Raw genomic sequence first — 23,867 nt, forward strand, 5'->3', positions numbered from 1 at the left:
TTAATTCAGAGGGTTTAGTGGGTGTCACAGTCGTTACTTTGTCACTGTCTGTCTTTATGTCATGTTCAGTAACTTTTAAGTCAGATGGTTTTGTTGGTGTTTTTGGTATTTCTTTGTGATCTATTTTTTCAGTTCTAAGTTTGCGTTCTACAGTTGTATCAACAATAGGTGATTTTGGCGTATCTTCGTCTTTCACAGGAGATGCCTTTGGACTAACTAGATCGTGATCTTTATCAGCAATCTTAATAGCGGTATGTTTAACAGGAGAAGATGGCTCTTGCTTATCTGTGACAGGCATTACTTTCACACTGTCGGGTGTCTTGTCATGGTCAGCAACTTTTAGGTCAGAGGGTTTAGTGGGTGTAACAGGCGTTACTTTATCACTGTCTGTTATGATGTCATGTTCAGTAACTTTTAAGTCAGAGGGCTTTGTTGGTGTTTTTGGTATGTCAATGTGATCTAGTTTGTCCGTTGTAGGTTTGTGTTCTACAGTTGTATCAACAATAGGTGATTTTGGCGTATCTTCGTCTTTCACAGGAGATGCCTTTGGACTAACTACATCGTGATATTTATCAGTAATCTTAATAGCGGTATGTTTAACAGGAGAAGCTGGCTCTTGCTTATCTGTGACAGGCATTACTTTCTCACTGTCGGGTGTCTTGTCATGGTCAGCAACTTTTAGGTCAGAGGGTTTAGTGGGTGTAACAGGCGTTACTTTCTCACTGTCTGGTATGATGTCATGTTCAGTAACTTTTAAGTCAGAGGGCCTTGTTGGTGTTTTTGGTATGTCAATGTGATCGAGTTTGTCCGTTGTAGGTTTGTGTTCTACAGTTGTATCAACAATAGGTGATTTTGGCGTATCTTCGTGTTTCACAGGAGATGCCTTTGGAGTAACTAGATCGTGATCTTTATCAGTAATCTTACTAGCGGTATGTTTAACAGGAGAAGCTGGCTCTTCCTTATCTGCGACAGGCGACACTTTCTCACTGTCGGGTTTCTTGTCATGCTCAGCAACTTTTAATTCAGAGGGTTTAGTTCGTGTGACAGGCGTTACTTTGTCACTGTCTGGCTTTATGTCATGTTCAGTAACTTTTAAGTCAGAAGGCTTTGTTGGTGTTTTTGGTATGTCAATGTGATCTAGTTTGTCCATTGTAGGTTTGTGTTCTACAGTTGTATCAACAATAGGTGATTTTGGCGTATCTTCGTCTTTCACAGGAGATGCCTTTGGGCTAACTAGATCGTAATCTTTATCAGTAATCTTAATAGCGGTATGTTTAGCAGGAGAAGCTGGCTCTTCCTTATCTGCGACAGGCGTCACTTTCTCAATGTCGGGTTTCGTGTCACGATCAGCAACTTTTAGGTCAGAGGGTTTAGTTGGTGTGGCAGGCGTTACTTTGTCACTGTCTGGCTTTATGTCATGTTCAGCAACTTTTAATTCAGAGGGTTTAGTGGGTGTCACAGATGTTACTTCCTCACTGTCGGGTTTCTTGTCATGTTCAGTAACTTTCAAGTCAGAGGGCTTTGTTGGTGTTTTTAGTATGTCAGTGTGATCTATTTTGTCAGTAGTAAGTTTGTGTTCTACAGTTGTATCAACAATAGGTGATTTTGGCGTATCTTCGTCTTTCACAGGAGATGCCTTTGGACTAACTAGATCGTGATCTTTATCAGCAATCTTAATAGCGGTATGTTTAACAGGAGAAGCTGGCTCTTGCTTATCTGTGACAGGCATTACTTTCACACTGTCGGGTGTCTTGTCATGGTCAGCAACTTTTAGGTCAGAGGGTTTAGTGGGTGTAACAGGCGTTACTTTATCACTGTCTGTTATGATGTCATGTTCAGTAACTTTTAAGTCAGAGGGCTTTGTTGGTGTTTTTGGTATGTCAATGTGATCTAGTTTGTCCGTTGTAGGTTTGTGTTCTACAGTTGTATCAACAATAGGTGATTTTGGCGTATCTTCGTCTTTCACAGGAGATGCCTTTGGGCTAACTAGATCGTAATTTTTATCAGTAATCTTAATAGCGGTATGTTTAGCAGGAGAAGCTGGCTCTTCCTTATCTGCGACAGGCGTCACTTTCTCAATGTCGGGTTTCTTGTCATGATCAGCAACTTTTAGTTCAGAGGGTTTAGTGGGTGTCACAGGCCTTACTTTGTCACTGTCTGGCTTTATGTCATGTTCAGTAACTTTTAAGTCAGAGGGTTTTGTTGGTGTTTTTGGTATTTTCTTGTGATCTATTTTTTCAGTTGTAAGTTTGTGTTCTACAGTTGTATCAACAATAGGTGATTTTGGCGTATCTTCGTGTTTCACAGGAGATGCCTTTGGACTAACTAGATCGTGATCTTTATCAGTAATCTTACTAGCGGTATGTTTAACAGGAGAAGCTGGCTCTTCCTTATCTGCGACAGGCGACACTTTCTCACTGTCGGGTTTCTTGTCATGCTCAGCAAGTTTTAATTCAGAGGGTTTAGTTCGTGTGACAGGCGTTACTTTGTCACTGTCTGGCTTTATGTCATGTTTAGTAACTTTTAAGTCAGACAGCTTTTTTGGTGTTTTTGGTATTTCCTTGTGATCTATTTTTTCAGTTGTAAGTTTGTGTTCTACAGTTGTATCAACAATAGGTGATTTTGGCGTATCTTCGTGTTTCACAGGAGATGCCTTTGGACTAACTAGATCGTGATCTTTATCAGTAATCTTACTAGCGGTATGTTTAACAGGAGAAGCTGGCTCTTGCTTATCTGTGACAGGCATTACTTTCTCACTGTCGGGTGTCTTGTCATGGTCAGCAACTTTTAGGTCAGAGGGTTTAGTGGGTGTAACAGGCGTTACTTTCTCACTGTCTGGTATGATGTCATGTTCAGTAACTTTTAAGTCAGAGGGCTTTGTTGGTGTTTTTGGTATGTCAATGTGATCTAGTTTGTCCGTTGTAGTTTTGTGTTCTACAGTTGTATCAACAATAGGTGATTTTGGCGTATCTTCGTCTTTCACAGGAGATGCCTTTGGGCTAACTAGATCGTAATCTTTATCAGTAATCTTAATAGCGGTATGTTTAGCAGGAGAAGCTGGCTCTTCCTTATCTGCGACAGGCGACACTTTCTCACTGTCGGGTTTCTTGTCATGCTCAGCAAGTTTTAATTCAGAGGGTTTAGTTCGTGTGACAGGCGTTACTTTGTCACTGTCTGGCTTTATGTCATGTTTAGTAACTTTTAAGTCAGACAGCTTTTTTGGTGTTTTTGGTATTTCCTTGTGATCTATTTTTTCAGTTGTAAGTTTGTGTTCTACAGTTGTATCAACAATAGGTGATTTTGGCGTATCTTCGTGTTTCACAGGAGATGCCTTTGGACTAACTAGATCGTGATCTTTATCAGTAATCTTACTAGCGGTATGTTTAACAGGAGAAGCTGGCTCTTGCTTATCTGTGACAGGCATTACTTTCTCACTGTCGGGTGTCTTGTCACGATCAGCAACTTTTAGGTCAGAGGGTTTAGTTGGTGTGGCAGGCGTTACTTTGTCACTGTCTGGCTTTATGTCATGTTCAGCAACTTTTAATTCAGAGGGTTTAGTGGGTGTCACAGATGTTACTTCCTCACTGTCGGGTTTCTTGTCATGTTCAGTAACTTTCAAGTCAGAGGGCTTTGTTGGTGTTTTTAGTATGTCAGTGTGATCTATTTTGTCAGTAGTAACTTTGTGTTCTACAGTTGTATCAACAATAGGTGATTTTGGCGTATCTTCGTCTTTCACAGGAGATGCCTTTGGGCTAACTAGAGCGTGATCTTTATCAGTAATCTTAATAGCCGTATGTTTAACAGGAGAAGCTGGCTCTTGCTTATCTGCGACAGGCGTCAGTATCTTACTGTCGGGTGTCTTGTCAAGATCAGCAACTTTTAATTCAGAGGGTTTAGTGGGTGTCACAGTCGTTACTTTGTCACTGTCTGTCTTTATGTCATGTTCAGTAACTTTTAAGTCAGATGGTTTTGTTGGTGTTTTTGGTATTTCTTTGTGATCTTTTTTTTCAGTTCTAAGTTTGCGTTCTACAGTTGTATCAACAATAGGTGATTTTGGCGTATCTTCGTCTTTCACAGGAGATGCCTTTGGACTAACTAGATCGTGATCTTTATCAGCAATCTTAATAGCGGTATGTTTAACAGGAGAAGCTGGCTCTTGCTTATCTGTGACAGGCATTACTTTCACACTGTCGGGTGTCTTGTCATGGTCAGCAACTTTTAGGTCAGAGGGTTTAGTGGATGTAACAGGCGTTACTTTATCACTGTCTGTTATGATGTCATGTTCAGTAACTTTTAAGCCAGAGGGCTTTGTTGGTGTTTTTGGTATGTCAATGTGATCTAGTTTGTCCGTTGTAGGTTTGTGTTCTACAGTTGTATCAACAATAGGTGATTTTGGCGTATCTTCGTCTTTCACAGGAGATGCCTGTGGACTAACTACATCGTGATATTTATCAGTAATCTTAATAGCGGTATGTTTAACAGGAGAAGCTGGCTCTTGCTTATCTGCGACAGGCATTACTTTCTCACTGTCGGGTGTCTTGTCATGGTCAGCAACTTTTAGGTCAGAGGGTTTAGTGGGTGTAACAGGCGTTACTTTCTCACTGTCTGGTATGATATCATGTTCAGTAACTTTTAAGTCAGAGGGCTTTGTTGGTGTTTTTGGTATGTCAATGTGATCTAGTTTGTCCGTTGTAGGTTTGTGTTCTACAGTTGTATCAACAATAGGTGATTTTGGCGTATCTTCGTGTTTCACAGGAGATGCCTTTGGACTAACTAGATCGTGATCTTTATCAGTAATCTTACTAGCGGTATGTTTAACAGGAGAAGATGGCTCTTCCTTATCTGCGACAGGCGACACTTTCTCACTGTCGGGTTTCTTGTCATGCTCAGCAACTTTTAATTCAGAGGGTTTAGTTCGTGTGACAGGCGTTACTTTGTCACTGTCTGGCTTTATGTCATGTTTAGTAACTTTTAAGTCAGAAGGCTTTGTTGGTGTTTTTGGTATTTCCTTGTGATCTATTTTTTCAGTTGTAAGTTTGTGTTCTACAGTTGTATCAACAATAGGTGATTTTGGCGTATCTTCGTGTTTCACAGGAGATGCCTTTGGACTAACTAGGTCGTGATCTTTATCAGTAATCTTACTAGCGGTATGTTTAACAGGAGAAGCTGGCTCTTGCTTATCTGTGACATGCATTACTTTATCACTGTCGGGTGTCTTGTCATGGTCAGCAACTTTTAGGTCAGAGGGTTTAGTGGGTGTAACAGGGGTTACTTTCTCACTGTCTGGTATGATGTCATGTTCAGTAACTTTTAAGTCAGAGGGCTTTGTTGGTGTTTTTGGTATGTCAATGTGATCGAGTTTGTCCGTTGTAGGTTTGTGTTCTACAGTTGTATCAACAATAGGTGATTTTGGCGTATCTTCGTCTTTCACAGGAGATGCCTTTGGGCTAACTAGATCGTAATCTTTATCAGTAATCTTAATAGCGGTATGTTTAGCAGGAGAAGCTGGCTCTTCCTTATCTGCGACAGGCGTCACTTTCTCAATGTCGGGTTTCTTGTCATGATCAGCAACTTTGAGGTCAGAGGGTTTAGTGGGTGTCACAGGCCTTACTTTGTCACTGTCTGGCTTTATGTCATGTTCAGTAACTTTTAAGTCAGAGGGTTTTGTTGGTGTTTTTGGTATTTCCTTGTGATCTATTTTTTCAGTTGTAAGTTTGTGTTCTACAGTTGTATCAACAATAGGTGATTTTGGCGTATCTTCGTGTTTCACAGGAGATGCCTTTGGACTAACTAGATCGTGATCTTTATCAGTAATCTTACTAGCGATATGTTTAACAGGTGAAGCTGGCTCTTCCTTATCTGCGACAGGCGACACTTTCTCACTGTCGGGTTTCTTGTCATGCTCAGCAACTTTTAATTCAGAGGGTTTAGTTCGTGTGACAGGCGTTACTTTGTCACTGTCTGGCTTTATGTCATGTTTAGTAACTTTTAAGTCAGAAGGCTTTGTTGGTGTTTTTGGTATGTCCTTGTGATCTATTTTGTCCGTTGTAGGTTTATGTTCTACAGTTGTATCAACAATAGGTGATTTTGGCGTATCTTCGTCTTTCACAAGAGATGCTTTTGGAATAACTAGATCGTGATATTTATCAGTAATCTTAATAGCGGAATGTTTAACAGGAGAAGCTGGCTCTTGCTTATCTGTGACAGGCATTACTTTCTCACTGTCGGGTGTCTTGTCATGGTCAGCAACTTTTAGGTCAGAGGGTTTAGTGGGTGTAACAGGCGTTACTTTCTCACTGTCTGGTATGATGTCATGTTCAGTAACTTTTAAGTCAGAGGGCTTTGTTGGTGTTTTTGGTATGTCAATGTGATCTAGTTTGTCCGTTGTAGGTTTGTGTTCTACAGTTGTATCAACAATAGGTGATTTTGGCGTATCTTCGTCTTTCACAGGAGATGCCTTTGGGCTAACTAGAGCGTGATCTTTATCAGTAATCTTAATAGCCGTATGTTTAACAGGAGAAGCTGGCTCTTGCTTATCTGCGACAGGCGTCAGTATCTTACTGTCGGGTGTCTTGTCATGATCAGCAACTTTTAATTCAGAGGGTTTAGTGGGTGTCACAGTCGTTACTTTGTCACTGTCTGTCTTTATGTCATGTTCAGTAACTTTTAAGTCAGATGGTTTTGTTGGTGTTTTTGGTATTTCTTTGTGATCTATTTTTTCAGTTCTAAGTTTGCGTTCTACAGTTGTATCAACAATAGGTGATTCTGGCGTATCTTCGTCTTTCACAGGAGATGCCTTTGGACTAACTAGATCGTGATCTTTATCAGCAATCTTAATAGCGGTATGTTTAACAGGAGAAGCTGGCTCTTGCTTATCTGTGACAGGCATTAGTTTCACACTGTCGGGTGTCTTGTCATGGTCAGCAACTTTTAGGTCAGAGGGTTTAGTGGGTGTAACAGGCGTTACTTTCTCACTGTCTGGTATGATGTCATGTTCAGTAACTTTTAAGTCAGAAGGCTTTGTTGGTGTTTTTGGTATGTCAATGTGATCTAGTTTGTCCGTTGTAGGTTTGTGTTCTACAGTTGTATCAACAATAGGTGATTTTGGCGTATCTTCGTCTTTCACAGGAGATGCCTTTGGGCTAACTAGATCGTAATCTTTATCAGTAATCTTAATAGCGGTATGTTTAGCAGGAGAAGCTGGCTCTTCCTTATCTGCGGCAGGCGTCACTTTCTCAATGTCGGGTTTCTTGTCATGATCAGCAACTTTTAGGCCAGAGGGTTTAGTGGGTGTCACAGGCCTTACTTTGTCACTGTCTGGCTTTATGTCATGTTCAGTAACTTTTAAGTCAGAGGGTTTTGTTGGTGTTTTTGGTATTTCCTTGTGATCTATTTTTTCAGTTGTAAGTTTGTGTTCTACAGTTGTATCAACAATAGGTGATTTTGGCGTATCTTCGTGTTTCACAGGAGATGCCTTTGGACTAACTAGATCGTGATCTTTATCAGTAATCTTTCTAGCGGTATGTTTAATAGGAGAAGCTGGCTCTTCCTTATCTGCGACAGGCGACACTTTCTCACTGTCGGGTTTCTTGTCATGCTCAGCAACTTTTAATTCAGAGGGTTTAGTTCGTGTGACAGGCGTTACTTTGTCACTGTCTGGCTTTATGTCATGTTTAGTAACTTTTAAGTCAGAAGGCTTTGTTGGTGTTTTTGGTATTTCCGTGTGATCTATTTTTTCAGTTGTAAGTTTGTGTTCTACAGTTGTATCAACAGTAGGTGATTTTGGCGTATCTTCGTGTTTCACAGGAGATGCCTTTGGACTAACTAGATCGTGATCTTTATCAGTAATCTTACTAGCGGTATGTTTAACAGGAGAAGCTGGCTCTTGCTTATCTGTGACAGGCATTACTTTCTCACTGTCGGGTGTCTTGTCATGGTCAGCAACTTTTAGGTCAGAGGGTTTAGTGGGTGTAACAGGGGTTACTTTCTCACTGTCTGGTATGATGTCATGTTCAGTAACTTTTAAGTCAGAGGGCTTTGTTGGTGTTTTTGGTATGTCAATGTGATCTAGTTTGTCCGTTGTAGGTTTGTGTTCTACAGTTGTATCAACAATAGGTGATTTTGGCGTATCTTCGTCTTTCACAGGAGATGCCTTTGGGCTAACTAGATCGTAATCTTTATCAGTAATCTTAATAGCGGTATGTTTAGCAGGAGAAGCTGGCTCTTCCTTATCTGCGGCAGGCGTCACTTTCTCAATGTCGGGTTTCTTGTCATGATCAGCAACTTTTAGGCCAGAGGGTTTAGTGGGTGTCACAGGCCTTACTTTGTCACTGTCTGGCTTTATGTCATGTTCAGTAACTTTTAAGTCAGAGGGTTTTGTTGGTGTTTTTGGTATTTCCTTGTGATCTATTTTTTCAGTTGTAAGTTTGTGTTCTACAGTTGTATCAACAATAGGTGATTTTGGCGTATCTTCGTGTTTCACAGGAGATGCCTTTGGACTAACTAGATCGTGATCTTTATCAGTAATCTTACTAGCGGTATGTTTAACAGGAGAAGCTGGCTCTTCCTTATCTGCGACAGGCATTACTTTCTCACTGTCGGGTGTCTTGTCATGGTCAGCAACTTTTAGGTCAGAGGGCTTTGTTGGTGTTTTTGGTATGTCAATGTGATCTAGTTTGTCCGTTGTAGGTTTGTGTTCTACAGTTGTATCAACAATAGGTGATTTTGGCGTATCTTCGTCTTTCACAGGAGATGCCTTTGGGCTAACTAGATCGTAATCTTTATCGGTAGTCTTAATAGCGGTATGTTTAGCAGGAGAAGCTTGCTCTTCCTTATCTGCGACAGGCATCACTTTCTCAATGTCGGGTTTCTTGTCATGATCAGCAACTTTTAGGTCAGAGGGTTTAGTGGGTGTCACAGGCCTTACTTTGTCACTGTCTGGCTTTATGTCATGTTCATTAACTTTTAAGTCAGAGGGTTTTGTTGGTGTTTTTGGTATTTCCTTGTGATCTATTTTTTCAGTTGTAAGTTTGTGTTCTACAGTTGTATCAACAATAGGTGATTTTGGCGTATCTTCCTGTTTCACAGGAGATGCCTTTGGACTATCTAGATCGTGATCTTTATCAGTAATCTTACTAGCGGTATGTTTAACAGGAGAAGCTGGCTCTTCCTTATCTGCCACAGGCGACACTTTCTCACTGTCGGGTTTCTTGTCATGCTCAGCAACTTTTAATTCAGAGGGTTTAGTTCGTGTGACAGGCGTTACTTTGTCACTGTCTGGCTTTATGTCATGTTCAGTAACTTTTAAGTCAGAAGGCTTTGTTGGTGTTTTTGGTATGTCCTTGTGATCTGTTTTGTCCGTTGTAGGTTTATATTCTACAGTTGTATCAACAATAGTTGATTTTGGCGTATCTTCGTGTTTCACAGGAGATGCCTTTGGACTAACTAGATCGTGATCTTTATCAGTAATCTTAATAGCGGTATGTTTAACAGGAGAAGCTAGCTCTTCCTTATCGGCGACAGGCGTGACTTTCTCAATGTCGGGTTTCTTGTCATGATCAGCAACTTTTAGGTCAGAGTGTTTAGTTGGTGTGACAGGCGTTACTTTCTCAATGTCTGGTATTATGTCATGTTCAGTAACTTTTAAGTCAGAAGGCTTTGTTGGTGTTTTTGGTATGTCCTTGTGATCTATTTTGTCCGTTGTAGGTTTATGTTCTACAGTTGTATCAACAATAGGTGATTTTGGCGTATCTTCGTCTTTCACAGGAGATGCCTTTGGACTACCTAGATCGTCATCTTTATCAGTAATCTTAATAAAGGTATGTTTAACAGGAGAAGCTGGCTCTTTCTTATCTGCGACAGGCGTCACTTTCTCAGTGTCGGGTTTCGTGTCACGATCAGCAACTTTTAGGTCAGAGGGTTTAGTTGGTGTGACAGCCGTTACATTGTCACTGTCTGGCTTTATGTCATGTTCAGTAACTTTTAAGTCAGAGGGTTTTGTTGGTGTTTTTGGTATATCCTTGTGATCTATTTTTTCAGTTGTAAGTTTGTGATCAACAGTTGTATCAACAATAGGTGTTTTTGGCGTATCTTCGTCTTTCACAGGAGATGCCTTTGGACTACCTAGATCGTCATCTTTATCAGTAATCTTAATAAAGGTATGTTTAACAGGAGAAGCTGGCTCTTTCTTATCTGCGACAGGAGTCACTTTCCCACTGTCTGGTTTCTTGTCACGATCAGCAACTTTTAGGTCAGAGGGTTTAGTTGGTGTGACAGGCGTTACTTTGTCACTGTCTGGCTTTATGTCATGTTCAGTAACTTTTAAGTCAGAAGGCTTTGTTGGTGTTTTTGGTAGGTCCTTGTGATCTATTTTGTCCGTTGTAAGTTTATGTTCTACAGTTGTATCAACAATAGGTGATTTTGGCGTAGCTTCGTCTTTCACAGGAGATGCCTTTGGACTAACTAGATGGTGATCTTTATCAGTAATCTTAATAGCGGTATGTTTAACAGGGGAAGCTAGCTCTTCCTTATCTGCGACAGGCGTCACTTTCTCACTGTCGGGTTTCTTGTCACGATTAGCAACTTTTAGGTCAGATTGTTTAGTTGGTGTGGCAGGCGGTACTTTGTCACTGTCTGGCTTTATCTCATGTTCAGTATCTTTTAGGTCAGAGGGTTTTGTTGGTGTTTTTGGTATTTCCTTGTGATCTATTTTGTCCGTTGTAGGTTTGTGTTCTACAGTTGTATCAACAATAGGTGATTTTGGCGTGTCTTCGTCTTTCACAGCAGATGCCTTTGGAGTAACTAGATCGTGATGTTTATCAGTAATCTTAATAGCGGTATGTTTAACAGGAGAAGCTGGCTCTTCCTTTTCTGCGACAGGCGTTACTTTCTCACTGTAGGGTTTCTTGTCATGATCAGTAACTTTTAGGTCAGATTTAGTGGGTGTCGCAGGCATTACTTTGTCACTGTCTGGCTTTATGTCATGTTCAGTCACTTTTAAGTCAGAGGGTTTGGTTGGTGTTTTTGGTATGTCCTTGTGATCTATTTTGTCAGTTGTAAGTTTGTGTTCTATAGTTGTATCAACAATAGGTGATTTTGGCGTATATTCGTCTTTCACAGGAGATGCCTGTGGACTAACTAGATCGTGATCTTTATCAGTAATCTTAATAACGGTATGTTTAATAGGAGAAGCTGGCTCTTCGTCATCTGCGACAGGCGTCACTTTCTCACTGTCGGGTTTCTTGTCATGATCAGTAACTTTTAGGTCAGATTTAGTGGGTGTCGCAGGCATTACTTTGTCACTGTCTGGCTTTATGTCATGTTCAGTCACTTTTAAGTCAGAGGGTTTGGTTGGTGTTTTTGGTATGTCCTTGTGATCTATTTTGTCAGTTGTAAGTTTGTGTTCTATAGTTGTATCAACAATAGGTGATTTTGGCGTATCTTCGTCTTTCACAGGAGATGCCTTTGGGCTAACTAGATCGTAATCTTTATCAGTAATCTTAATAGCGGTATGTTTAGCAGGAGAAGCTGGCTCTTCCTTATCTGCGGCAGGCGTCACTTTCTCAATGTCGGGTTTCTTGTCATGATCAGCAACTTTTAGGCCAGAGGGTTTAGTGGGTGTCACAGGCCTTACTTTGTCACTGTCTGGCTTTATGTCATGTTCAGTAACTTTTAAGTCAGAGGGTTTTGTTGGTGTTTTTGGTATTTCCTTGTGATCTATTTTTTCAGTTGTAAGTTTGTGTTCTACAGTTGTATCAACAATAGGTGATTTTGGCGTATCTTCGTGTTTCACAGGAGATGCCTTTGGACTAACTAGATCGTGATCTTTATCAGTAATCTTACTAGCGGTATGTTTAAGAGGTGAAGCTGGCTCTTCCTTATCTGCGACAGGCGACACTTTCTCACTGTCGGGTTTCTTGTCATGCTCAGCAACTTTTAATTCAGAGGGTTTAGTTCGTGTGACAGGCGTTACTTTGTCACTGTCTGGCTTTATGTCATGTTTAGTAACTTTTAAGTCAGAAGGCTTTGTTGGTGTTTTTGGTATTTCCTTGTGATCTATTTTTTCAGTTGTAAGTTTGTGTTTTACAGTTGTATCAACAATAGGTGATTTTGGCGTATCTTCGTGTTTCACAGGAAATGCCTTTGGACTAACTAGATCGTGATCTTTATCAGTAATCTTACTAGCGGTATGTTTAACAGGAGAAGCTGGCTCTTCCTTATCTGCGACAGGCATTACTTTCTCACTGTCGGGTGTCTTGTCATGGTCAGCAACTTTTAGGTCAGAGGGCTTTGTTGGTGTTTTTGGTATGTCAATGTGATCTAGTTTGTCCGTTGTAGGTTTGTGTTCTACAGTTGTATCAACAATAGGTGATTTTGGCGTATCTTCGTCTTTCACAGGAGATGCCTTTGGGCTAACTAGATCGTAATCTTTATCGGTAGTCTTAATAGCGGTATGTTTAGCAGGAGAAGCTTGCTCTTCCTTATCTGCGACAGGCATCACTTTCTCAATGTCGGGTTTCTTGTCATGATCAGCAACTTTTAGGTCAGAGGGTTTAGTGGGTGTCACAGGCCTTACTTTGTCACTGTCTGGCTTTATGTCATGTTCATTAACTTTTAAGTCAGAGGGTTTTGTTGGTGTTTTTGGTATTTCCTTGTGATCTATTTTTTCAGTTGTAAGTTTGTGTTCTACAGTTGTATCAACAATAGGTGATTTTGGCGTATCTTCCTGTTTCACAGGAGATGCCTTTGGACTATCTAGATCGTGATCTTTATCAGTAATCTTACTAGCGGTATGTTTAACAGGAGAAGCTGGCTCTTCCTTATCTGCCACAGGCGACACTTTCTCACTGTCGGGTTTCTTGTCATGCTCAGCAACTTTTAATTCAGAGGGTTTAGTTCGTGTGACAGGCGTTACTTTGTCACTGTCTGGCTTTATGTCATGTTCAGTAACTTTTAAGTCAGAAGGCTTTGTTGGTGTTTTTGGTATGTCCTTGTGATCTGTTTTGTCCGTTGTAGGTTTATATTCTACAGTTGTATCAACAATAGTTGATTTTGGCGTATCTTCGTGTTTCACAGGAGATGCCTTTGGACTAACTAGATCGTGATCTTTATCAGTAATCTTAATAGCGGTATGTTTAACAGGAGAAGCTAGCTCTTCCTTATCGGCGACAGGCGTGACTTTCTCAATGTCGGGTTTCTTGTCATGATCAGCAACTTTTAGGTCAGAGTGTTTAGTTGGTGTGACAGGCGTTACTTTCTCAATGTCTGGTATTATGTCATGTTCAGTAACTTTTAAGTCAGAAGGCTTTGTTGGTGTTTTTGGTATGTCCTTGTGATCTATTTTGTCCGTTGTAGGTTTATGTTCTACAGTTGTATCAACAATAGGTGATTTTGGCGTATCTTCGTCTTTCACAGGAGATGCCTTTGGACTACCTAGATCGTCATCTTTATCAGTAATCTTAATAAAGGTATGTTTAACAGGAGAAGCTGGCTCTTTCTTATCTGCGACAGGCGTCACTTTCTCAGTGTCGGGTTTCGTGTCACGATCAGCAACTTTTAGGTCAGAGGGTTTAGTTGGTGTGACAGCCGTTACATTGTCACTGTCTGGCTTTATGTCATGTTCAGTAACTTTTAAGTCAGAGGGTTTTGTTGGTGTTTTTGGTATATCCTTGTGATCTATTTTTTCAGTTGTAAGTTTGTGATCAACAGTTGTATCAACAATAGGTGTTTTTGGCGTATCTTCGTCTTTCACAGGAGATGCCTTTGGACTACCTAGATCGTCATCTTTATCAGTAATCTTAATAAAGGTATGTTTAACAGGAGAAGCTGGCTCTTTCTTATCTGCGACAGGAGTCACTTTCCCACTGTCTGGTTTCTTGTCACGATCAGCAACTTTTAGGTCAGAGGGTTTAGTTGGTGTGACAGGCGTTACTTTGTCACTGTCTGGCTTTATGTCATGTTCAGTAACTTTTAAGTCAGAAGGCTTTGTTGGTGTTTTTGGTAGGTCCTTGTGATCTATTTTGTCCGTTGTAAGTTTATGTTCTACAGTTGTATCAACAATAGGTGATTTTGGCGTAGCTTCGTCTTTCACAGGAGATGCCTTTGGACTAACTAGATGGTGATCTTTATCAGTAATCTTAATAGCGGTATGTTTAACAGGGGAAGCTAGCTCTTCCTTATCTGCGACAGGCGTCACTTTCTCACTGTCGGGTTTCTTGTCACGATTAGCAACTTTTAGGTCAGATTGTTTAGTTGGTGTGGCAGGCGGTACTTTGTCACTGTCTGGCTTTATCTCATGTTCAGTATCTTTTAGGTCAGAGGGTTTTGTTGGTGTTTTTGGTATTTCCTTGTGATCTATTTTGTCCGTTGTAGGTTTGTGTTCTACAGTTGTATCAACAATAGGTGATTTTGGCGTGTCTTCGTCTTTCACAGCAGATGCCTTTGGAGTAACTAGATCGTGATGTTTATCAGTAATCTTAATAGCGGTATGTTTAACAGGAGAAGCTGGCTCTTCCTTTTCTGCGACAGGCGTTACTTTCTCACTGTAGGGTTTCTTGTCATGATCAGTAACTTTTAGGTCAGATTTAGTGGGTGTCGCAGGCATTACTTTGTCACTGTCTGGCTTTATGTCATGTTCAGTCACTTTTAAGTCAGAGGGTTTGGTTGGTGTTTTTGGTATGTCCTTGTGATCTATTTTGTCAGTTGTAAGTTTGTGTTCTATAGTTGTATCAACAATAGGTGATTTTGGCGTATATTCGTCTTTCACAGGAGATGCCTGTGGACTAACTAGATCGTGATCTTTATCAGTAATCTTAATAACGGTATGTTTAATAGGAGAAGCTGGCTCTTCGTCATCTGCGACAGGCGTCACTTTCTCACTGTCGGGTTTCTTGTCATGATCAGCAACTTTTAGGTCAGAGGGTTTAGTGGGTGTCATAAGGGTTACTTTCTCACTGTCTGGTTTTATGTCATGTTCAGTAACTTTTAAGTCAGAGGGCTTTGTTGGTGTTTTTGAAATGTCCTTGTGATCTAATTTGTCAGTTGTAAGTTTGTATTCTACAGTTGTATCAATAATAGTTGATTTTGGCGTAGCTTCGTCTTTCACAGGAGATACCTTTGGACTAACTAAATCGTGATCTTTATCAGTAATCTTAATAGCGGTATGTTTAACAGGAGAAGTTGGCTCTTCCTTTTCTGCGACAGGCGTTACTTTTTCACTGTAGGGTTTCTTTTCATAATCAACAACTTTTAGGTCAGAGGGTTTAGTGGGTGTTACAGGCGTTACTTTGTCACTGTCTGGTTCCTTGTCATGTTCAGTAACTTTTAAGTCAGAGGGTTTTGTTGGTGTTTTTGGTATATCCTTGTGATCTATTTTGTCAATGGTAGGTTTGTGTTCTACAGTTGTATCAACAATAGGTGATTTTGGCGTCTCTTCGTCTTTCACAGGAGATGCCTTTGGGCTAACTAGATCGTGATCTTTATCAGTAATCTTAATAGCCGTATGTTTAAGAGGAGAAGCTGGTTCTTGCTTATCTGCGACAGGCGTTACTTTCTCACTGTCGGGTTTCTTGTCATGGTCAGTAACTTTTAGGTCACTGTCTAGTTTCTTGTCATGATCAGTAAGGTGTGTGACTGCCGTCACTATTTTTGCCACTGATTTCTCATAATGATCAGTGATTTTTAGGTCAGTAATTTGAGTTGTTGTATGCGGTATGTCTGTGTGATCTATTTTGTCAGTCATGGGTTTGTGTTCTACGGCTTTGTCACTATTAGGCGACTTTGGCGTATCTTCCTCTTTTACAGGAGATGCCTTTGGACTAACTAGATCGTGGTCTTTATCAGTAATCTTAATATCGGTTTGTTTAGAAGGAGACGTTGTCTCTTCTTTATTTGCGACAGGTGTTACTTTCTCACTGCCGGGCTTCTTGCCATGATCAGCAACGTTTAGGTCAGAGCGTTTAGTTGGTGTCGCGGGCGTTACTTTCTCACTCTCTGGCTTCTTGACATGTACATTAACTTTTAGATCAGAGGGTTTTGTTGGTTTTTTTGGTATGTTCTTGTGATCTATTTTGTCAGTGGTAGGTTTGTGTTCTACAGTTTTGTCACTAATAAACGACTTTGGTGTATCTTCTTCTTTTAAAGGAGATGATTTTGGAATAAGTATATCGTGGTCTTTATCAGTAATATGAATAGCGGTAAGTTTACCAGGAGACGTTGGCTCTTCTTTATATACGACAGTCGTTACTTTTTCACGGTCTATTTTCTTGCCATGGTCAGTAACTTTTATGTCACTATCGAGTTTGTTGTCATGGTCAGTAACATGTGTGACTGTCGTCACTAATTTAGTCACTGATTTCTCATAATGATCAGTGATTGTTATGTCACAAAGTTGAGTTGGTGTATGTGGTCTGTCTGTGTGATCTATTTTGTCAGTTTTAGGTTGGTGTTCTACAGTTTTGTCACTAATAGGCGACTTTGGCTTGTCTTCCTCTTTTACAGGAGATGCCTTTGGGCTATGCAGACCGTGATCTGTATCAGTTATCTTGATAGCGGTATGTTTAACAGGATACGTTGGCTCTTCTTTATCTGTGGCAGGCGTTAGTTTCTTACTGTCTGGTTGTTTGTCGTGGTCAGTAACTTTTATTTCAGAGGGTTTTGTTGGTGCCTTTGGTATCTCTTTGTAATCTACTTTATTAATAGGTTTGTGTTCTGTAGCAATTTCCATTGGTGATGGTGATTTTGGTATATCTTTTTTATATGATACTATTTCTCTAATTTCCTTTACCCTTGTTTCTGAGCTTGTTTCGTCATAAATAATAGTAGACTTTAATTTATGTTCTGTTGCAGTTAATAGTGTTGGACTGATCGTTTTTCCCTCGTTTTCAGTTTTGGCATGTTTAATTTGAGACTTTGTTTCTGCTTTATGTGTGATCAGAGTTTCTTTTACGCTGTGTGGTTTTGTGTCATGGTCAATATCTTCTATTTCCAAAACTTTTGTTGGTATCTTTGGAATGACATTATGGTCTGTTTGGTCAGATATAGGTTTTTGTTCTGTAACAGTTTTCTTAGAAGTTGGTGATTCGGCTATTTCATTTTTGTCTGATGTTATTTCCCTAGATTGCTGCAGAGATTTATCTAATACTGTTTGTGTTTGTGTTAAAATGTCTTTTTGTGTAGTTATTTCTTGTTCTATTGAGGTTTTTTCTGAAATAGAAATATGTTGGCTAACAATTTCTTGAGTCACTTGGTCTCTCTTTACATCTATTATTTCTGTTGTCTGCTTTGGATGTAACTTTTCCTTGACAAATGTTTTTTCATATATTGTTTCGTTGTATTTTTCGTTTAATGTTTTTGAAGTTTTTTCGTCTATTCCAATTTGAATATCGTCTTCTCCTCTTTCCAAATCAGTAGAAACTGATTCTTTTGGGAATACCGCGGTTCCATTGGTCGTTATAGTGCGACCTAGATTTTCTTGACGCGTTTTGATTTTTTCATGAGTATCTAATCCTATTAGTGATTCCACTATTTGATGTTTCGTTGGCTTAGTATCATCTATAGGTATTATATCTTCACTTTCGATCTTAGTTAATGTTTTCCTTTTTGTCAAATCTCTTGTTCTTGTTTGATCTGTAACTTTTACTTCTTGTTTTTTGTCTATAATGTTTAGTTCGGATTTTACCGAAGATTTTAATTCTTCTTTTTCGTCGATGTCTTTAATTATTTGGTAGTCAGTTTCTGTGATTATTGCCGTATCTGGTTCTGCTGTGTATTTGGTTGTAACCGTGGAAATTTTATCAGCAGTTACAAGTTCTATATCAGGTTCTGATCCAGGTAGGACAGCAGTTGTTTTTGTGGGTGATTTGACTTTTGGTTTTTCAACTGTAATTGTCTTTTCAGAAAATACTTCTGTTGACTTTATTTCATTCATGTCTCTTACTTGCTTGATTTGGACTTTACTCTTAATTGTTATTTCCGGAGCTTCTTCTTTCATTTCGGCTGATTTTAATTCAGCAATTTTTCTAGTCTTTTGAAATTTCTTATCTTCTTCATCTACTAAACTGCGTGCTGACCACCGTATGTTTTCTAATTCTTTTTCAGCTTTGGTCAATACTGCAACTTCTGGTTCTGGTAGCATTGTGACTAGCTGACCTTCAGGAGTTGGTGTTAAATCTGGTTTTAATTCTTTTACCTCTTCACGAATTTGTTTCGACACTTCTAGTACCTCTGACATCAGCTTTCGTATTTCTTGTTCAGTGGCAGGGACGTTTTTGTCGTATTCTTTGAGATCAAGTATTTTTGGCGAAGTTTTTTCTACAATGGAGACTGAATAAGGTTCCGCAGTTTTTGTAGGTGCTTGACCAAGTTCTGAGGTAACAGACTTCTTTAATGCTTCTTCTTCACTTTTAATTTCGCGATCTAGTTCCAATTTACAAATTGCCTTTTTGGTACAAACATCTTCACATGCTTCTAAAGAAGAGTCACTTATACTCTCTATAATATTTGTGTGATCCTTTATAATTCTGCCAACAGATGCTAACAGAGATGTATCTTCTTTCCTTGTTTCTTGAGTTGGTTTTTCTAAAGGCCAAGAGTCTTTCTGTACACTGCCTTCACCTAAATCTCTTATAATTTGTCTATCTAAGTCACTCGACTCTATCTCGTCTGCTTTTTGACACTGACATACACTTGTCTTATGGCACGGTTCCTCACATACAGCCAAATTTGCTCCGCTAATGCTTTCTATAATTTTCATTTGGTTGTCAAACATTTCATTAAGTTTTTTTGGTACTATTTCTTCCTTTCGTTTTTCTAGTTCTTCTAAATCGTTCTTATCTTTTTCAGCGTCTTCTTCATGACGAGGTTTTACATGTAAGTCTTTCTGTACACTGCCTTCTCCTAAATCTCTTATAATTTGCTTCTCCAAGTCACTTGTTTCTATTTCGTCTAGTTTTTGACATGGGCATACACTTTTTTTAAGACACGGTTTCTCGCATATACACAAACTTGTGCCGCTAATGCTTTCTATAATTTTCATTTGATTGTCAAACATTTCATTCAGTTTCTTTGGTACTATTTCCTCCTTTCGTCTTTCGAGTTCTTCTAAATCATTCTTATCTTTTTCAGCGTCTTCTTCATGGTGAGGTTTTACATGTACCTTGATACAAACTGGTTCCGGACATACTTCATCTTTTCTTTTATTTCGTTCTTCTATTGAGTTAATCAAAGCCCTAATATTGCTTCTTTGTTTTTCCGCTACCACTTGCTCTTCTATACCAGTTAAACATTCTTGAAGCTCTTCTGCAGTATATTCCCTCTCTATTTTGTGACTCTCACATACTTTCTTTGCAACCGGTGCAGGTCCTTCAGTCAAATAAATTTTAGAGGGCTTTTCGTCTTGAGCTTTAGTCTCAATTTGATGTTTCCTGCTTTCCAATGGTTCACGAATTTTTCTTGTTGGGGTGGCTTCTTGTGATTTTGAAATAAATTCTTCGAACATGGATTTTTTATCCTTTACAGATTTTTTATAACTTTCTTCATCTTCTTTGTCAGAATCCAAATCAATTTCCTGTTCGGCTTCAACAATTTTTTTAATCAAAGATTCTTCTTGTTCTAATATTTCGTGTGTAGTCGGTATTTCTTCTTTAGTTTTAATCTTTGTTTTAACAGGAGACTTGTAAGATGATTCATCGTCAGTAGTCTCGGCTTCGCTGGAAAATATCTTCTGCAATTCTGCAATTTTTTTACCAACATGTTTAGTGGTGTGAGTTGGTGTCAAAGATTTTGTTTTTGTTTCTTTAATTATAGACTTTTCTTCTACTTTCTCTTTAACAATTTGTTCAGTTATTGTTTCCATTTTATATTCATCATCATCGATTTGAGCAAGAGTCTCAGTGGAACCCCTACATATTTCTTCTTCTTTCATGCTAGACATTTCATCTTCAGAATCGACTACGATTTCACGTTTTCTCTTCAGATATTCTTTTTGGGGAGATCTATGAACCTGTTCTTCTAAAAATTTTATTTTAGCTTTAACGTCCCCAGAACCACGTCTTTTAGCCAGTATTTCATCGTCTCTTATTATCTTTTCAGCTGCGGATATTGGAAAAGTCTCTTCGGGATGGATAGGACTGCAAGTGGAGTCTTTTGTATCCACTTGATCAGTAATAGTACCAGCTTCAGAAGTATCAACCTGAGATATTGGTATAGAAGCTGATTCTGGAAATTCTATAGGACTTGTACCTATGTCTGTAAATTGGTTCATGTCGTCGTCAAAATCTTGAGGTGGCAATTCATCGGCTTGGATAGGACTAAGACCTGCATCGGTGCATTCAAACTCTTCTTCGATTGGTATATCAGATATGAAGCCAGTTGTTTGTATTAGAGTCTCTTGAGGTTGCTCAGCGGAGCTAGAAATCGTCGCAGTAGTAGTTCCTCTGGTTAAAGATATACCTGTATCCGTTACGTGATGGGATATACTATCACTAACAGGAGATAACGAATGATCTGGGTCATGGTAAGTGAATATTTGTTTTTTGCCACTGAAGTTAACCGATTCTTCTTTTTTCTTTGGTGAAATTTCAGTTACTGGTGGTATAATATAAGAATCGTGCTTATCGATGAAGGCAGTATGGATATCTTTGTCAGTACCAGCTGTAGTGCACATTCCTACATCAAACTTTTGGGACGTTTCGTTTCCGGTATTATCACGTTTTGTAGTGGTGACAGATATATGTGACTGCGATTTGATTGAGATTTCTACGTCTTTAGTTCCATACAGGGTAAGTCTACTTTCAGCAGTTGCTAGAGCTTCCTTGGTACGGACTTCTTTACGCCCAATGATGAGCTCTAGTGTTGGTTTGGTGTTGTCTGTTACTGTAGGAGGCGAATCATCAGGTGACGGTGAGATTTCTTTGTTTAATAGAGGAGAAGTACTTCTATGTACTTGAGGAGGTTTTTCTTTTTCATTAAACGTGTTTAAATCTGGAAGTAATTGACTTTCTTCTGTTTCTGTAGATTTTCTTGCAGAAGTTTGATCTACGTAGGCTTTAGATTGAGTAGTTTTAATAACAGCATGTTCAATGTTTTTGCGTGATGTTGTTTTTACGTTTTTAGTATCTTCTGCGTACGTTACAGAGATTTTCTTTTCGGGGGTTGTTTTAAGCGTTACTTTTTCCTTAGAAGCTGGAATGTCGTCTTTCCCAGCTCCACCGTGAAGTCTTTCAACAGTCTTTCGTTCCTTGCGTTCCCAATCTTCAGGTCGTTTCGAATCTTTTGCGCCCTTTTCTTCCGGCGAAGTATACATATTATCTTTTGGTAAATTAACTTTACTTTCTACTAATTTTAGCTTATCTAAATCTACGTTTGCAATTCCCGGTAGCTCACTAGTGGTTACATTGGAAGGCAGTAAGTTAGAGGTAGAATCTATCACATCAGTATCTAGGTCTTCCGTAGAAGCTAGACGTTTGCGTTGCCCGTTGAAAAGTTTCGCTTGGTATTGATAATACTGGTAGATATTATCATAAGCGGTTACATCTTGATTTTCTATATCTTTAGTAATATAGGAAGAGTAGTCTTGGGAAGAACCTTGTTCTTCTCCGGGAGTTGGGGTTTCTAGTAAGTACTGATCTTCTCGGAAGCCGTCAGTGTCCAGCGAATCGTCATCATCTTGAGGTGATGCAGTTGCTGTCGCAGGGAAAAACAATATAGGGTGGAGAAAGGACTTGCTACAGTGTATTTAATGTGATTTAGGTGTCTTTACATTAGGTGAGGTAGTATGTGCAACTATTAATTTTTTAAATCAGAAAATAAATCATTCTTTGGAGTCGGCGGAGCTCCTTTCAAACGTAGCACATTCAAAAATGAAATGTATGACAGTTTTAACAGTGTAAAGTGTTGGTAAAGGAACGGGATGTGAAGGAATACGACAGCGAGTTATATTTATAAAAAAAAGCCTTCTATGGGCATTCAGCATCTCCATAAGCTTCTACATTTTTTTGCACAAAACCCGAAAGCAATAACGTCTTAGTCTCGTTTATGATGCCCAAACTAGCTTAAAACCTTAACTAAAAACTGGGCAAAATAAATTAAATAAATCATAGATACAGACCCGTTGAACCAATTAAAAAGAAGTTAAATTCCATTTTAAAATGTATACAGAATACGCAAAATAAAAACGGAACATATGTAGTTAATACAGCGTATGGGAAATATGTTTGAAATAGTCGACCAATATAAAAGTTCGACACACATAAATCATAGCAATGTTAAGATTTGCATGTATAAAATATCGTTCAACTACCTGTCTCCTCTCCAACGCGACCGGTTATTTTCGGCTGGGCCCATGACCTCGTTCTTAAAAGGAGACAGGTAGTTGAACGATATTTTATACATGCAAACCTTAACGTTGTTACGATTTATGTGTTTCGAACTATTATATTGGTCGACTATTTCAAATAATGTAGTTCCGATACACTGTGTTAACTACGTATGTCTCGTTTTTATTTGGCTTATTCTGTATTCATAAAAAATCCATAAAAAGCGGCTACATCGCAGAACGTATTCGGATTAATAATTCCATCATCAGTGCTTATTAGAAGTCAAAGTATATTCCTGAACCACCAAGATATGTGGGTAAAAGCCCTTTAGATACTACAAAGTTTTAAATTGTTTATATTATATTAATAAAATAAATGTGATTTAGTACTACACTCACGGACAAAATATTGCATATTTTGAAATTAACGTGTGAAATAAAATTTGTTGTGCTGCCCCCAGTGTCATAGAGATAGGATTTCTTTCCCGAATGCGATGTTTTATTGTATCATATAAATGGTATAATCGGATTTAATTTTAATATGGGCGATTTGGTGGCCAACATAGTTTTTAATTTGAATCTCATTAAGGTAAGTATTCACTATTGTATCGACATGAAGACCTACGTTATGGTGCACAAATTTGTTATCCAATATGGTTGCGCAAATGGCAAAACATGATCTTCTAAAATAATTGATGGATTCGACCGTTACTTGATGAAAGTTCATTGTATCTAACAATAAAACACTGAAAACGCTTGTTTTCTATACTTCCACAAAATTTATTATAACTATCTGACTACAGCTGTTTCAGTAGAGTGCCGTTCTCAAGTGATTTAGTTTACTATGGGTTTGCATTTTAAAGTCTTTAACTGAAGAGGTTGAGGAGTGGGGAGCTGTTTTTCTCGAGTTGGTCATTCCGAATTATATCTGTATTTTTCAACTTATTAATTTCCATAGATTCTAATAAAGATAGCTTAAGGCCTTTATTTTGAATATAAAGAGTTTGAAACTGTTCATTAAAAGAATGATTATGGTCTAGAAGGTGAAGTGCGTATGTAGAAGTGTCTGTTTTTCTATTGTTGAAAGCCATTTTGTGTTCTGCTATCCGTTTGTCAAAAGTTTTGCCAGTTTGACCGATGTAAGTTTTCGGACAATCACTACAAGTTAGTTTGTAAACACCACTCTGTAGTTGCTTTCTCTTTCGGCTCTTATTGTTACAACAACTTAAGCAAATATATTAAAAACAATAAGAGCCGAAAGAGAAAGCAACTACAGAGTGGTGTTTACAAACTAACTTGTGGTGACTCTCCGAAAAATTACACCGGTCAAACTGGCAGAACCTTTGACAAACGGATAGCAGAACACAAAAGGGCTTCCAACAATAGAAAAACAGACACTTCTACATACGCACTTTACCTTCTAAACCATAATCATTCTTTTAATGAACAGTTTCAAATTCTTCATATTCAAAATAAAGGCCTTAAGCTATCTTTATTAGAATCTAAGGAAATTAATAAATTGAAAAATACAGATCTAATTCTGAATGACCAACTC

The sequence above is a fragment of the Diabrotica virgifera genome, chromosome 9, assembly GCF_917563875.1.
Source record: "Diabrotica virgifera virgifera chromosome 9, PGI_DIABVI_V3a".
Taxonomy (NCBI): domain Eukaryota; kingdom Metazoa; phylum Arthropoda; class Insecta; order Coleoptera; family Chrysomelidae; genus Diabrotica; species Diabrotica virgifera.